We start from the raw sequence: 16694 nt of genomic DNA on the forward strand, positions 1-16694 counted from the left end.
AATAAAGTACCAGTGTATCAGGCAACGTGCCATGGGTACCAGACCTAGGACTATTACTGTCTGAGCCATTCTTTGACCTTCTTCTATTCTCTCTGGATCTCAGGGGAGTTGTGTCCAACATGCTAATGGATTTCTTAGGCTGGCTTCCATGTCTAGTGGTTTCTGGCTTAGTTCAACTGATGGGAGAAAAAGGATGGAGACTGAGGGTGGGACTGGGGAGAAGTAGAACGTTTCTCTTCTCTGTTTCAGAGCATCAGTGTTGGTGTGTCCCCATGAAGATGTCCTGGCCACAGTTCTGGCTTGCCAAGACCAACATGGTCCCTGAGTTGTAGTAATGCTGTCCCCTCTCCTTATGCCCTCAGTAGAGGAGTGGAATTTGCTTCCTGATGTATTTATAGTAATCACCAAGTTGCCTAACCACTCCTTGTTTGGCTTTTCAGCTATTCCGTAAAACTTGTATCACATTCTCTGTATTTCAGTTCCCTATAAAATACATTTGTGGTGTTTATACACTAGGTGATTGGTTCATTTTTCCAGTCAAAACTTAATGAAACCAAAGACGTTTTACATTCTATTTAATCCTTACAAGTTCCCTGGAAGGTAGTAATCACTACTTCCATTTTACAGATGAGAAAAAGCAAAAGTCTATGAATTTAAGGTCTTTAACTCAAAGTCACAACACTGGTACATGTTCTAGCTATGATTCCAATCCAGTTCTGAACTACCCTTAAGTTGCTCTTCCTACTGAGGGAAATGTTAACAGCAGGGGGGGAAAAAGCAAAAAAAAAAAAAAAAACCCAGGCCTAAAAACAGCCATATAACTGCAGCATAGTTGTCCCAGGCCAGAACAGTGCATTATAGGGAGCTCCACCCACACTGAGTGCTGAGAGCCTGAGGGGAGAGGTGTCCTTGCTTCAGAGCAAAGCGCCCTGCTCCGAAGAAGCAATGCCTTCTCCAGCCTTGGACACCTGCGAAGACAGCAGAGTCAGAGCTGTTATCAGACAAGATGTATGTCTAAGCTTAACTCTCCTGACAACCTAATTTTTACCTTTGCCATTTAAAAATAGTTTCTATCTTTTGTCATGCTATCTCAGACTTACAGACATATTTATGAAAGGGACATTATATTATCTTAATAGTAATAATTAACCCCTTGTATTCACTCTTTATACTGCCTATAAAATAGTACATCAGAGACAGTCCTGTTTAGTTACTGGCTTCTAAGTGCTGATTTTTTCACAAAATGACATGTTAGGACAATAAAAGAGAGCTGAAAAATCTGTTAAAGGATACCTTCGTAATACCTTTCACACCACTAGAGATATTCTGAGACCTCATTATTCCAATATAGCATAAATAAGAGGAGGTTTGGTTGTTGTGAAACAAACAGTTGCTCATAACAATTCAGACTGGTTGGTTTCCATTCTATTATTAATCCTTGACTTTCTAAATGCCAATAAACTTTCTATCTAATAAATGCTCCAAGTAGATTGTTACCATAAACTCAATTACAAGGATAAATGTATGTGTATACCCAACACTGAAATTCTTCATGAGTACACAGACTAGAAGGGACACTAGTTCTTTCAAAACAAATAAAACAAAACACCAGCACATATCCTTGGTCCAGTTTTCTACCCAATGAAACAAGAAAGATCACGCAAAAAAAAAAAAAAAAAGACATCATTTTAAAGATTTAAAAAATCCTCTGGGTTTTTGTGCGTGTGTTCCACTCCCTACTCCCCATCCCCCCATCCTTATTTCTCTGAACAAAACAGCCTCTGTTGCTCTGCCAGTCTCTTCTTTTATGTGCTACAGAATACCTGGTGGCCAATTGCTAGGTATAGGATAATTAGCCCCTCAATTATCACCAGTTTATTTTCACCTGTTCCACAGGCAGTTCCCTAGAACTTGAAGCTTGTCTAATTAGTCTTCTCTGACCCATTCCCCACCATCAGACTCAAGAAATAGCCCTTCCACTAATTAATTAACCCGTGGTAGGCCAGTCCTCCAGCTTTGGTTTCCACTCCTGTTGGAATCATTAGAATCAAATGAACAAAGAAACATCATGGGTAGGGTAATAAGAAACTAAAAAGTTCTGCCTTCCTTCTCTCTTTGCCAACCTTCAGATCCAAATTATAGAAACCTTAAGCACAGTGACATTTAGTCAGACACATATGTGCTTGCTGTTGAATGTCTTCAAAGAGCAAAATAGCACGGCCAGGATTATCAAGTCCAGTTCTCCGAAATGCCGAAGGAAATATGGTGTTTATTTTATACCCCAAAAGGTGAAAGAGATCAAAAAGAATCCAAATTTTAAAATAGAGGCCAAAATCTCAACTTGTAAAGATCTTTTCATGATACTGTAATTGAATCTAACAAATTCTTCTTTAATTTGGTAGTGAATGAATACTTTTTTCCAAACTATTTTATACATATGTATAGAAATTCTTATTTTGCTTTATCACACAAGTCAATAGAGAAGTCCTGCAATGATTTCTGTAAGGTTAAGGGATGGCTCATGTTTACTTATTCAAAAAGTATTATTAGATATCTGCTTTATATAAAGCACACTGTTAAGCCACAAGGACACAAAAATAACAGATGGTCCTTGCATTTATAAAGCTGCAAGTCTAATATACCTCAAAATATAATCTATTTAAAGAATGTATTGAATCCATACCCATGCTTAAAATTTGACAGAAAACATTCCTCTATGTGCTAGACATTTGTCATATTTTAGCCTGCCATTTTCTCTTCTTTCTTCCCAATAGTATTCCAAATTCCCTTGAAGCACAACTTCTCTTATGCCACATAGCTTGGTTCAGAGCTGGGCACATGATCCAGATTTAAACCAGTGAGAGCCAGGCTTAAGACATTTGTTCCTCTGGTAGCTCTCTCTCCCTCTTAAAATTAGAGTATGCGAGGTCTTGAGGTAATGCTGCCATCTTTTAACCATAAGAGAATAAAGCTAAAGCTACAGTAAAGAGTATAGCTACAAAATAAGGGAAAGGAATCCTGGTAACATCCTTTAAGTCCTGTTTAAGCCATTTCAAGCTTCAAAACCATTTGGATTTGAGCTTAGGTCAATTTATCCAAAAGTGTTCTAACTGATAGAAATGTATCTGTAATATCACAAACAAAAGTTTAAGAATTAAGGTATTCTTAAAGAGGACCTGCATCTTATCTATGTGTGAACTTTTAAGCATTCAGATAGGAAGGTATTTATGATCTAGTTGTAAGTATTTTTATACTTGTTTTTCACCTGTAAACATACCAGTTCATTTCTAGACTGTGCATTTGCTTGTGTGAATCTGATAAATCATATCATTCTATAAAGTGTATTGCCAAAATGCAGTATCCTTTGTTCTTATGCCATAAAATGGGCCTGTAAATGGTTTTTAACACAGCAGGTATTATTCTGCCAAATCGAATAATGTTAGATGTACCTCCATGACTTCCATTCATTCCACAACTACTTACTGAACAATAATAAATGTAATGGTATTGGTGATCCAAAGTTAAACAAGAAGGGTTGCTATTTTCAAGGAGCTTTTCTGGGCTCTTTAAGAGAGCATAAAGTGATACAAAGGGATGACTAAATACTGGGTGACAACTGCTATGTAGGTTTAAATCTCTCAAGTGCTACATCTAATAAGGTGCTACTCTTTTCATCACTTCTCACATCCAACCTATCAGCAAGTCCTTTCAGGATAGCCCTCCAAATCTCTCCCAGTTTGGACCATTTCTCCTAACACCATTCTTGCAAACCCTAATCGAAGCCATCGTTATTTCTTACCTCTACTACTGCTCAGTCCCTGGGTTGGGAAGATGCCCTGGAGAAGGGAAAGGCTACCCACTCCAGTATTCTGGCCTGGAGAATTCCATGTATAGTCCATGGGGTCACAAAGAGTCAGACACAACTGAGCAACTTTCACTTCACTTCACTACTGCAACAATGTCCCAACTAGTCTCCTTGTCTCAACTCTTGTAACCTCAAAATTCCCAGGCTCTTCTCCATACAATAGCCCAAATGATCTTTACACAAGCATAAAGCAGGTCAATGCACTCTGCTGCTGAAAACACTTGAATGTCTTTTCACTTTTTTTATAGAGGAAAAAAAAAATCTAAATACCTTTCCACACCCAAGCAGGCCCTGCATGACCTGACCCTTACCCACCTTTTCAACATCAGTTCCTGCCTTGTTCTCCCTATCCACCTCATCCAGCCACAATAACTTTCACTTTATACCTAAGAAGTGCCCAAACCATTCTCATCTTGGGGTCTTTTAACTTGCTTTTCTGCCTGTAATATTCTTCTTTTATCATTAATTTGGTCTCACCTCTTCTGACGAGTCTTTCCTGACCATCTTAGCTGAAGTAACTGCCCCTGTACCACCACTCCAACTTAATCATTGCTACATTTTATTTTCTCCACAGTGCTTATCATCATGTCAAATCAGATTCTTCATTTAATTTCTTACACAATGATTACTGGCCTTTCTCTGCCCTCCACAGTATATAACTTTCCTCTTTGCTTCTAGTCAATGCCAAGAATGCCTGACTCAAGGCAGCATTCGGTACAAATTTACTGAATGAATACAAGATTACAGGTGAGACTGAGCTCAAACTTGGAAATTCAGGAAATAGGGTAGAAAGTTAGGGAAGACAAATTTTTGGATAAATGAAACTACTAACTGACTAGAATATAGAATATATGAGTTAGAGGGAAAATTTGAAGAAAGTACAATAACTTGAGGGATTAAATATGTTTCCTGCAATATCATTCTTCAAAGCAAACTGACCACTAGACCACAGAGTAGAATAACAATGAATAGGAATAAATTAGACTGTAGGAATGTTCTAACTAGTGTTGCTGTGAGAGTCTTGTTTACCATTATTGTCAATCAGCTGGAAAAGAAAATACGTATCACATTAAGGAACTGTGCCTGCATGCTTAGTCGCTAAGTCGTGTCCAACTCTGAGACCCCATGGACTGTAACCTGCCAGGCTCCTCTGTCCATGGGATTTCCCAGGCAAGAATATTAGAATGGGTTGCCATGTCCTTCTCCAGGGGATCTTCCTGACCCAGGGATTGAACCTGTATCTCCCGCACTGCAGGCAGATTCTTTACCACTGAGTCACCTGGGAAGCCCAAGGGAACTGTACATAATGCTAAATTGAGTTTTGCCTTGAATATCAGTAAGGATCCAATTAGCAGGTAATAGCAATTACATCAAAAACCTAAGTTGACTAAAACTTGAGAATTGAATTCTTTTAAAATATAAATATTAGCATAAAATTCAGCTGAATCAAATCACTCATCAAGCAGGAGAAAGTTAAGGAGTTAAAAGAACCAGTGGTAGATACTGGGCATAAAATTAGATACCATTTGATAATCCAAAATAATATATATTTTTTTAAATTTTCTGAATACATGAGACATTTATTGAGTGTCTACTATGTAAGGAATTATATGTATGTTTATTTTATGTTAAGTCTAACTCCTCAAAGGTTCATCTCCATTTCACATATAAGAAAACTGGTGGAACTGAGATTCAACTCTTCATCAACTTATTCCCAAAGTTCTTTTTCATATCATTAACATTTTCCTATTGCAAGCTCTAGTATATACAGCATTGTACAGGGATAATCAGAAGATACCATTTCACTTCACTTAAGACGGGGACACATTCAGTAGTATAAGAGAACTTTTAAAAGGATTCCTGAATGAAAAATAAAACAAACAAAAATAAGTGAACATTTTTTCTAGGTCACAGCTAAGAAAGCTGGAGAAGGCAGTGGCACCCCACTGCAGTACTCTTGCCTGGAAAATCCCATGGACAGAGGAGCCTGGTAGGCTGGAGTCCATGGGGTCGCTAAGAGTTGGACACGACTGAGCGACTTCACTTTCACTTTTCACTTTCATGCACTGGAAAAGGAAATGGCAACCCGCTCCAGTGTTCTTGCCTGGAGAATCCCAGGGACGGGGGAGCCTGGTGGGCTGCCGTCTATGGGGTCGCACAGAGTCAGACATGACTGAAGCGACTTAGCAGCAGCAGCTAAGAAAGCAATAGTATGAAAAAAATAAAAAAATATTGACCTACAACAAGAAGGAAATATTTATAAACTAAAATTAAGATCAGATTAATTTATACCAGAGAGCAAAGAAAAACACTACCTGCCAACAAACTTGTAAAAAGTAGCTTCCCTTTACTGTGGCATTTAGAAGCAGATTGATGAATGAATGAGTACGTGGATGGATGAATGAACAAAGATACTTTAGCCTGTATTGTTGAAAATATCCTTGAAGTGGCAGAATAAGGGCTAGAAGGAAAAACTCAGAGATGAATTTAGAATCATTACTTTTTTCTTCCTCTGCCAAGAATTTTATGTTTCTCAAGTGATTCTGTGTTACCTTTTCAACAAAGTAAATGAGGTTTTAATTGGTTCCTTTCCTTGAACTAGAAGATAGGCTCAGGTATCACTATCAGTGGGAACTCCTTCACCAGTATTTTATGTGAACTTGGACGCTATGTCTATAGTATTTTCAGCCTTCACATTTTTAATTTTTGTCAGGCAGTACTGTAACAAGATCCCCTAAGTCAATGTGTTACCTGAAGGGGAAAAAAAAAAAACTGAAATAAAGGAAGCATCCATATAAAGTAAACAAGTTAGAAAGGCTCATTTTTCATGTGTTAACTAGCCTCCACACAACTGTTGGCTGTGACAACAAATGATTTAATGAGTCCAATTTAAAATGGCCTTGTCTGTGCGAGATAGATGTCTTGGAAAATACTTTTTAAAAATCTCACAGCTATAGCAAAGGTTGCTTCGATATGTCCTGAGAAAATATCTGCACAGCAGTTCTATTTTTTTCCCCCTAAATTTCATATAGGCCAGATATCAAACCAGTAACAAGAAGAAGCATAATATTTACATTGTATATGTGAACATTCCTAATAGCAACTGTTAATATAATGTTTCAGGAATATCCACTCAAGAAACCACAAAGGTTTAACAACTGTGTAGAAAAGTGATTAGTCAACAAGAGTCTTCCTGAACTACATGTTCATCTTCTTTTCAGCCATTTAAACAGCCCATCAGAGTGATGCTTTGTTAGAAAAGAAGGGTAATAAGGAATGTGATGGGTATACTGGGCAATGACAGGAAAGAGACTCATCTCCAGGGGTGGGTACTATCTATACTATGGCATTTGATTTTAGAAAGCTTGCAAATGTATTTGATTGAAGAGATGAAATCTTCCCACATCTGTTTCCCGAGTTCAGAAATACATATCTTCCTCCTCATGTACATTTCTTAGGTATTTTAAGATTTATGAGCAGGTTAAAAGTGTTATCTCTGAATTCACATGATGCTCCCTTTCATATAAAAAAACACCTCAGCTTTGGCAATAGATAAAACACATGATACAGCACATGAGAGGGTCAGGAAAATTCAATTTTGTTGAATGACCTGCCTCAGCTGAAACCTCAGTGTCTTGTTTTGTTCTTAGAACAGGAATAAATCTAAATTTGATTAGTTTAAATGTGTATCTTTATATTTTAAATGTCTGGATAGGGTGTTATCTAGAATTAAGCATCAAAAATAACATTGACTAGGACTTCCCTGGTAGTCCAGAGATAAAGACTCTGCACTTCTGCTGCAGGGGGCACAGATTTGATCCCTGGTCTGAGAAGTTCCACAGGCCCCATGGTTTGGTCAAAAAAAAAGAAAAGAAAAGAAATTAAAAAGATAATAGTAATATTGACTAAAGTTTACTTAAAATGTTTTAAGAGTCCAGGAATAAAAGACATGAACATCAATACTGAAAGATTTATATGTTGAGAGCAGATGTGATTCAGAGCCAGTCGCATGATAAAATTATTCAAGAAGTCAAAGAAAGAAGAGGCAGCAGTGTCAAAATATTTTCACATGAAAAAAGTAATTAACATACACTGCATAAATTAAGGCAATATAGACAAACAGATGTAGCCATAATACAAATACCTTTTCAAACCAAATTTTAGTTTAAATAAATACAGTTTATGCAAGGAGAAAATTTTAAACTACCTATTTACCAAAGCTATACATATGTGTCTTTCCTGACTTCTGTAACAACCACTAGGAAACCAACAGGAAAGCAAAAAGGTGGAACAAATGCCACCAGGAAGACTAAGCAAATTGCCAACTGTCTAGTCTGTACAGGGCATTAACTTCACCATGCTGAGCTCTTGTTTGTGGTCCAAATCTCAGACCAGCATTGCAGCAGGCTATTCTTTGCATGGAATTGGTAGAAAACAAATTTCAAAATGTCAAATGCTGCATGCTATTTTCTTACTCCATATTTGTCTCTTCAGACTGGAATTTTTTTGTTTAAGAAAAAAAAATTTAATCTACCAGAAAAAAACAAATGTTTTTGTTTGGATAACTATGAAAATATCCTCAATCCTCAATAATATCCTCAATAAGATATATGATGCATAAGCCCCAAAATAGTTTTGTCATATTTGAAATGGAAATAGAATTCTAACCCTCAATTATGTGCATTAATTTATCATGATAAAAATAAGTCATTAATAACTGATACTTTCTAAGTTTTAGCCCAGCATCTTTGACAGTATCAAATAATATATGTTGACCCATACTTTGTTCTCTTTAGCATGCAACCTTCCCCCTTCTACTTTCATTCTCTCTTCTGTCATCTTCTCTGATTTCTCATTTTAATAATATTATATAAATTGCCTCATAGCATGAATCTCTTGTGGAGAAGGCAATGGCACCCCACTCCAGTACTCTTGCCTGGAAAACCCCATGGACGGAGGTGCCTGGTAGGCTGCAGTCCATGGGGTCACGAAGAGTCGGACACAACTGAGCGACTTCACTTTGACTTTTCACTTTCATGCGTTGGAGAAGGCAATGGCACCCCACTCCAGTGTTCTTGCCTGGAGAATCCCAGGGATGGGGGAGCCTGGTGGGCTGTTGTCTATGGGGTAGCACAGAGTCGGACATGACTGAAGCGACTTAGCAGCAGCAGCATGAATCTCTTGTGGAGAATCTCTTTTTCCTTGAGTTTTTGTTTCATCTAAGTTTTGATTTATCTTATGCATTTTCCTTTTTTTTTAAAAAAAAAAAGGTTTTTTTAAGTTGCTTAGATAGCAGTACCAAGTCACTTCTTTCATCTGTTCATCTTCAGTGGTTTTCTTCCAATTCTCTAATTTATCTTTTCTCTTCTATAGTAAGTGAATTTTCGATTGCTTCTTTTAATTAGAAATCAGTTTGTCTCCTCTTCTAAACTGCCTATAGTTTGAGGTGCTACAGTGTTTTATGTTCCATGTGCATTTTCTATAACCTAAGGACACCGTAGTATGGATGAGGTGAAAAGATCAAAGTTGGCATGAACTAAGCTGCAGTCTCTTCTGTAATCCCTCGGTTCTCCTCTTCCAGAATTTGTTAAATGTACTGTACTGGAGCTAAATTACTCTAATTGTAGAAAACATGCCATTCCCCTAGAGAATAGTCTTAGACTTCCTGTTCACCTTTAAAATCAATATTAGAGTTGCTTTTCTCCAATATCCATTCTCTTTTCATAGTAATAAAACTCCTGATATTAAGGTGTGCTCTTGCTGATCAGAAGAAAAACTACATTTCTGTACCTGCCTTGCTGTTGAGTGTAGTTATTAATCTCTGGCTGGTGGGATGCAAGGAAAGTATATGAAACCTTTGAAGAACCTTCCTTCAGAGACAACTTGTTCTTTCCTCCATCCCACTGCTTAGAATGAGAATGTCATCTTCTCTTACAAGAAGTCAAGCCAGCAAACAGTGGTGCATCAAGAGGAAAGAAGCCTCAGTTCACCCATACACAATGGCATAATCAGGGCTACCTACTGCAACATTTAAGGGTGAAAGTAATACGAAAACATCTAGAATAGCTATTAGTTCCCATTTTCTGTCATTCACATCCTTTGACCTTAACAATACAACCTCAGGGGAAAAAAAATCAACACTTGTTCATTTCCATGGTTTCATATAGTGAATCAACCAGTTTGAGAAAGGAAGACCTAAGCATATGCTACTAAGTTTTACTTTCTCAAGATGTGAAAGAAAGAACTAATGCGAATTCTCAGGACTTTGTTAACATTCTCAAATGTATTCTCAGTACTGAAGACAGAGCTGCCCCTATGGAAATCTTCATTTCCATGGCTGCCGCCTTTCTGAAATGTCTATTACTGTACTATTTCCATTTTTTCTTGATGGTAGTTAATGACTAGAATTTTTGGCTGAGTTTTTATGTTTTTATTTTTCCCTTTCTATTTTTGGTTTGTAATATTAGAGATCCTGTGATATAGCTCAATTCTACATCTCCCCAAAGCCCAAGGTTCCATTTTTGTAGCTTTTGGGGAACTTGTTTACCTTTTATCTGGGCCTAGTGAAAGCTATGTAGTAGGGAAACACATTTTTTGAAAATGGGAATCAGGGCATGTGACCACTTGGATGGTTCACTTTAGGTACCAGTGTAACTGGACCACCTAGGGTGCCCAGATATTTGGTCAAACGTTATTTTGGGTATGTCTGAGAGGGCACTTCTGAGTGGTATAAACATTTGTAGACTGGGTTAAGCAGATTTCCCTGCCTAATGTGGGTGGGCTTCATCCAATAAGTTGAAGGCCTGACTCAAATGAAAAGACTGACTCTCTTTGAATGGGAAGAAACTCTTCCTAACTAACTGCTTTCAAGGTGGGACAGCACTTTCTTCCTAAATTCAAACTGAAACATTTGCTTTTCCTGTGTCCTGAGGCTGCCGACATTTGGTCTGGAACTATACCATTGGTTCCCCCGAGTCCCCAGCTTACTAACTTCAGATCTTGGGACTTTTCAGGCTCCATAGTGCATGATCCAATTCCTTATAATAAATGCATATATTCGGAATATATATATATATATATACACACACACACACACACATATATATATTCGCTATTGATTCTGTTTCCCTGGAAAACCCTCATACAGTTTCCAGCACTTCTCTTCACTCCAAACAAAACAGTGATTCCAATGAATAAGTGAGTATAACCTCCAAGCAAAGCCTGGCTATGGATAGACATATCTTAGGACCTAGAAACAAAACCTATTACAGTATTTTACATGATGAGGCCACAGCCAGGCCAAGGCTTAGAGTCATACATGTCTGTCATATGGAGTTAGATGACATCCTACACATTTTTTTCACTGATTTACATGGGGGTTGATTCACAACATGATGAGAGGAATTCAGATTTACAGACATAGACAATTTTTCTGGATTAGATTGGAAAGGGAGAAAGTAAGATTGCCAGATGGCACAGAAAGCTGGCAAAGATCTTGAGAAAGAATTCATACCAAGAGAAGAAGGAATCTGGAATGGCAGTTTCACAACAGGGTTTGAGGATCAGATGACAGCAAAGATATAGTGAGGCAGCTGATAAAGAAATCTCATCCCAATCTGGCTACCTTTTTGGCAATATACACTCCGCACAGATAAAGGATCGGGATCATGAGTTTGAGACTAGAAAGTGAATCTCTCCCTAAATAGCTTAACATTTCAGTATTCAAACCACCCCCAAACTATCCAACTGAGCATTAGGTATGCTCAGCCACTCAGTCGTGTCCGAACATTTACAACCTCCTGGACAGTAGCCCACCAGGCTCCTCTGTCCATGGGATTTCCGGCAAGAAATTTCCAGCAATTTCCAGTATTCCAACAAGAATACTGGAGTGAGTTGTCATTCCCCCCTCCAGGGGATCTTCCCAACCCAGGGATTGAGCCTGTGTCTCCTCCATTAGTAGAAGGATTCTTTACCACTGAGTTACCTGGGAAGCTTCAACTGAGTATGCTCTACATATTTTTTTGCTCTCACAGGAGACTGCCAAATTTTATAGCAGAGCATCAGAACTGGAGTGAATCAGCAGGGGCCTGAGTGAATGCAGAAATACAAATGAAATGACACTATAGAAGCCTGTATTAATTCATGAACTTATGTAAGAAACTCTTCTGGCTTTCCAAAGATATTTGCAGAATGGTGGGACTGTGAAAGTATTGGAACTCTTGAATCAGCTTTAGAAGTGAAAATCTTCAGTTCAGTCGCTCACTCGTGTCCAACTCCTTGCGACCCCATGGACTAAAGCACGCCAGGCTTTCCTGTCCATCACCAACTCCTGGACATTATTCAAACTCATGTCCATAGAGTTGGTGATGCCATCTAACCATCTCATCCTCTGTCATCCCCTTTTCCTCCCACCTTCAATTTTTCCCATCATCAGGGTCTTTTCAAATGAGTAATTTCCTTCTCATCAGGTGGACAAAGTATTGGAGTTTCAGCTTCAACATCAGTCCTTCCAATGAATATTCAGGACTGATTTCCTTGAGGATTTAGTTGGATCTCCTTGCAGTCCTAGGGACTCTGAAGAGACTTCTCCAACACCACAGTTCAAAAGTATCAGTTCTTCAGTGCTCAGCTTTCTCTATAGTCCAACTCTCACATCCATACATGACTACGGGAAAAACCACAGCTTTGATTATACAGACCTTTGTCAGCAAAGTACTGTCTCTGGTTTTTAATATGCTGTCTAGGTTGGTCATAACTTTTCTTCCAAGGAGTAAGCATCTTTTAATCTTATGGCTTCAGTCACCATCTGCTGTGATTTTGGAGCCCCCCAAAATAAATTCTGTCACTGTTTCCCCATCTATTTGCCATGAAGTGATGGGACCGAATGCCATGATCTTAGTTTCCTGAATGTTGAGTTTTAAGCCAACTTTTTCACTCTGCTCTTTCACTTTCATCAAGAGGCTCTTTAGTTCTTCTTCACTTTCTGTCATAAGGGTGGTGTCATCTGCATATTTGAGGTTATTGATATTTCTCCCGGGAATCTTGATTCCAGCTTGTGCTTCATCCAGCCCAGCATTTCTCATGATGTACTCTGCATATAAAAGTTAAATAAGCAGGGTGACAATATACAGAGTGAAAATCTTGGGTACTGCTAAATTGACCCCATTCATACCCCAAGATTAGTGAGATTTTGGAATATATGGGCGATAATATGCTTCTTCTGGACCTCCCACAGTACTGTCTTAGACACAAAAATCAACCTGCATTGTTCTACTTTCTCTTTAAGAGAAGAGTGTGGGGATCTAAGATTCAAAAGTATTTATACTTCATATCTTAGTCTACTTGATCATACTCTTATGATTAACATTCTAATTAAGATGGAGACATTTTTAAGATTCAGGGAGTGTTTTCTCAAATTTAACTTCTGCAATGCATAGTTCTATCCCAAGCCTTTTAAGAAACTTGATGGGAATTATAGTAAAAGATTTTGAGAAAATTTTTCTCTTCTTTTTCTCATCTCAGTCTACCACCTTCCGCTTGCCATTGGAAATGTCCTTGTCGATCTTGCTTTCTTACATTTTGGCACACAATAGTGGACAATGACGAAGATTTTAGGTCCTCAAAGGAAAGATGCACAGTGGTATTAAACCCCTTTCCTCCTTCAGCATTTAAAGCCAGAAGTGCCTAATTCGTTTCAGTTTTGCTTGTTGACACTGATCAATCAATAAATGTCTTTTAGACACCAATGTGACTAGCACTGGGCTTCTGGGAACTTAGTGGTAAACTAGACAGACCCAGCCCCTTTTCTTGTGGAGCTTGCAAACTGGTGAAGGATAAACACACAGAAGTACAGGTTCACAGAAAGCTATAATACAATATGCAAAAGAAATAAAAATACTATATTTAGAAGTAGAGTATAGTGTAGTAACATATAATATAGGAGTTAAAAGCATGAGCCCTAGAGTCAGACTGCTTTTGCTTCAAACTTTAACCTCGCTATTCACATATTATCTTTTTAATCTGTCGTGTGAATAAAATATAAGCATAAACACATACACTAGGTGCTAAATTCTTGGCTACCATCATTAGCTCTACATTTTCTCTGGAGTTGTCTGTTTTTATATTGCTATTATGTGTGTATTGTCTCTTCCATGTATTGTTCTAATTGTTATTATTCTTGTTTGTGTGTTAGTCGCTCAGTCGTGTCTGATTCTTTGTGACCCCCACGGACTGTAGCCCACCAGGTTCCTCTGTCCATGGGATTCTCCAGGCAAGAATACTGGAGTGGATTGCCATTCCCTTCTCCAGAGGAACTTCCCAACACAGGAATCAAACCCTGGTCTCCTGAATGGCAGGCAGATTCTTTACCGTTTGAGCTACAGGGAAGTCTGTTATTATTCTTATTGTTTATTTAAATGACCACTACCACCTGAAATCTCTCCTTCTAGCAGCATGCATTAATTTTTCTGGGATTTTATTTCAATCTTCTTTTTAAAGTTCTAGGGCAGAGATTCCCTGAACATGTTACTCACCAGCAATCTATTGCCTGATAATCTGAAGAGGCAAAGTGTTGTTGTTGATCTTGTTCCTTCTAAAAGTGAATCAATTGCAATCATTATCCATTCACCCAGGCCCAGTGCCTCTCTTCCCTGTTTTCCTATCAGAGTCCTGTTATGCCCTCAGAAAGACTCATGGCAGATTCTTTGCTACTTTTAACCAGTCCAGTGATAGTATCACCAGAAGGGTAACTGTCACTAGTATCTCATCAAACTTGATGGGCATTACTTGATCTTTGAACTTGTGCATCTACAGAATCAACAAACTGAAAGTACTTAGCGATGACTCACCAGATCCATTCCTAACAGTAATATATTTTCTCCATAACACAAAGACCTTGTTTGTGTATTTCCTTATTTTAAAATAAAATTAATGTTCTTATTGAAACCCCTGTTAATGCATATCCCTGATGTGGGAAATCAACCAAAGAGAAAAAATGATCATGTTGTCTCTCTCTTACTGTTTGGCAGTTTTAACATGCCCAAACAGAAATCCTGGTGGGAAAAGAAACTGCCTTACTGTATCTATAATTTATCAACATGGAAACATTATGGTTCTAGTCATAAAATTTGAAAGGTCAGTCTTATCTCCACAACTGTGCTCTCAAGATTTTCTAATAGAGGAGATGTATTTCATAAGAGTAAATCTAATTACCAAAAGTTGGTAAGAGGAGAGGAGACACAGATACAGAACACTTTGTGAAGATGCAAGTACAAACTTTAAAATTGGGGAGAGTGATTATAGGGCATAGGCAGAGGAAGTAATAAAGAGGGAAGTGGCAGCCTCAAAATGTTTACATGAGAGAATGAGGAGCAACAAACAGGTGAGAAGAGGGAGGGTAGAGGTCTGGTTCTGAAGCTACAAGGATGCTCCTTCATTTAGAATAGATTTAATTTGGGGTCAAAGAGACCTTGGGAATGGCTGCACCTTACAAATACCTCTTTGATTTACGCACTAGGGAGGAGAGAAAAAGGTCATGAAAGCATAAATATGATCTGCACCAAGATATGTATTATGACAGAGCAGATCATAAAGTTAACAAACATAACATAGCCTTTCCCTACACTGGAATACTCTATCTTGGAAAGTATACTATTACTACTGAAGGTAACAAAATGTTCGATCTATTTACAAGGATTGGCATGAGTTCCAGCCTCCATTCTCATCCTGTGCTCATTCTTACGCTGTTTTTAAAGATCATTCAAATGAAAACCAACAATTCAGCAAATATTTCGTAAGCATATCTGCATTTTCCTAGATCACAAAAGCCCAGTTCATGCAGCACTATTACTATAATTGGCTTGTTACACACCTATATCTTTCTCTCTAGACTGTGAACGGTACAAAATTGGAGACAATTTCTTGGTATCATTAGTAATGATAATAATAGCTAACATTAATTTTTATCACCTACTTTTTGCCAGACATTCTGCATTTAATGTTCTTAACAACCTATAGAGTACTTATACTTTCACTTATGCATACGATTCTATTTTGGGAATACCTGATTGGGTTGAGTACTGTGCCAGACATTGTAACTAGATTAGCAAATAGCACACAGTTCAATTCAGTCACTCAGTCGTGTCAAGCAGGCTCAAATTTAATGATGCTTACCTTCTGGTAGGGGAAATAGGCTGTCAATAAGAAACAATCAGACCCCCCCAAAAGTGAAGACATTGGCAAAGAATATCTGTTAAGATAAATGAGGTCAGAGAGAATAACTGGATGATGAGGGAGATGGTAAGCAGAAGGCTACCTTAGATAAAGTGGTTGGTAAAGTCTTCTGAGAGAGAGTGATGTTGAGGTCAACGAGGAAATGAGACTATCACGTGACAATGTAAAAGACTAAAATGGAAAGTTACTCATCCTGCTTGAAAGACAGAAAATAGTCCCCTCAAAGCAAGCAAGTGAGTGGTCAGAATGGTATGGATGGGTAGGGAGGAGTCAGATCTTGTAGGTCTTGGGTTTAGGCCATTGTAAGTAAACTGAATTTCATTCTAGAGCAATAGAAAGCACCAGCACATTTATCTCCATTTAATCAATTTATAGTTGAAGTTTGATGTCAACGACATCAAATGGTTCTTGATCCCGATTCTGGCCCAGTACACAGAACATTAGCCATCATCATCCTCCCTCCCCCCCCATAATCATATTGTCACCGTTATTTTACAGATAAGGAACTCAAGACCTTTAAGTTCTGAGAAACTTGCCCAGTGTCACAGCCAGTGAGGAGAAGGGATAGCATTTGAATTCAGGTTCTCTAATTCCAGAA

At 38.1% G+C, this 16694-nt stretch overlaps 1 long non-coding RNA gene across 1 annotated transcript; it reads right to left on the reverse strand.

The window, feature by feature from the left end:
• Positions 1–558: 558 nt before the first annotated feature.
• On the reverse strand, positions 559–8595 carry LOC120856999. Its single transcript, XR_005719543.1, has 2 exons — positions 6418–8595; positions 559–968 (listed from the first exon to the last, which is right to left on the reverse strand). It is a non-coding gene; the product is annotated as an uncharacterized LOC120856999 (long non-coding RNA).
• Positions 8596–16694: the final 8099 nt, after the last annotated feature.

Source organism: Oryx dammah, unplaced genomic scaffold, assembly GCF_014754425.2.
Source record: "Oryx dammah isolate SB20612 unplaced genomic scaffold, SCBI_Odam_1.1 HiC_scaffold_28, whole genome shotgun sequence".
Taxonomy (NCBI): domain Eukaryota; kingdom Metazoa; phylum Chordata; class Mammalia; order Artiodactyla; family Bovidae; genus Oryx; species Oryx dammah.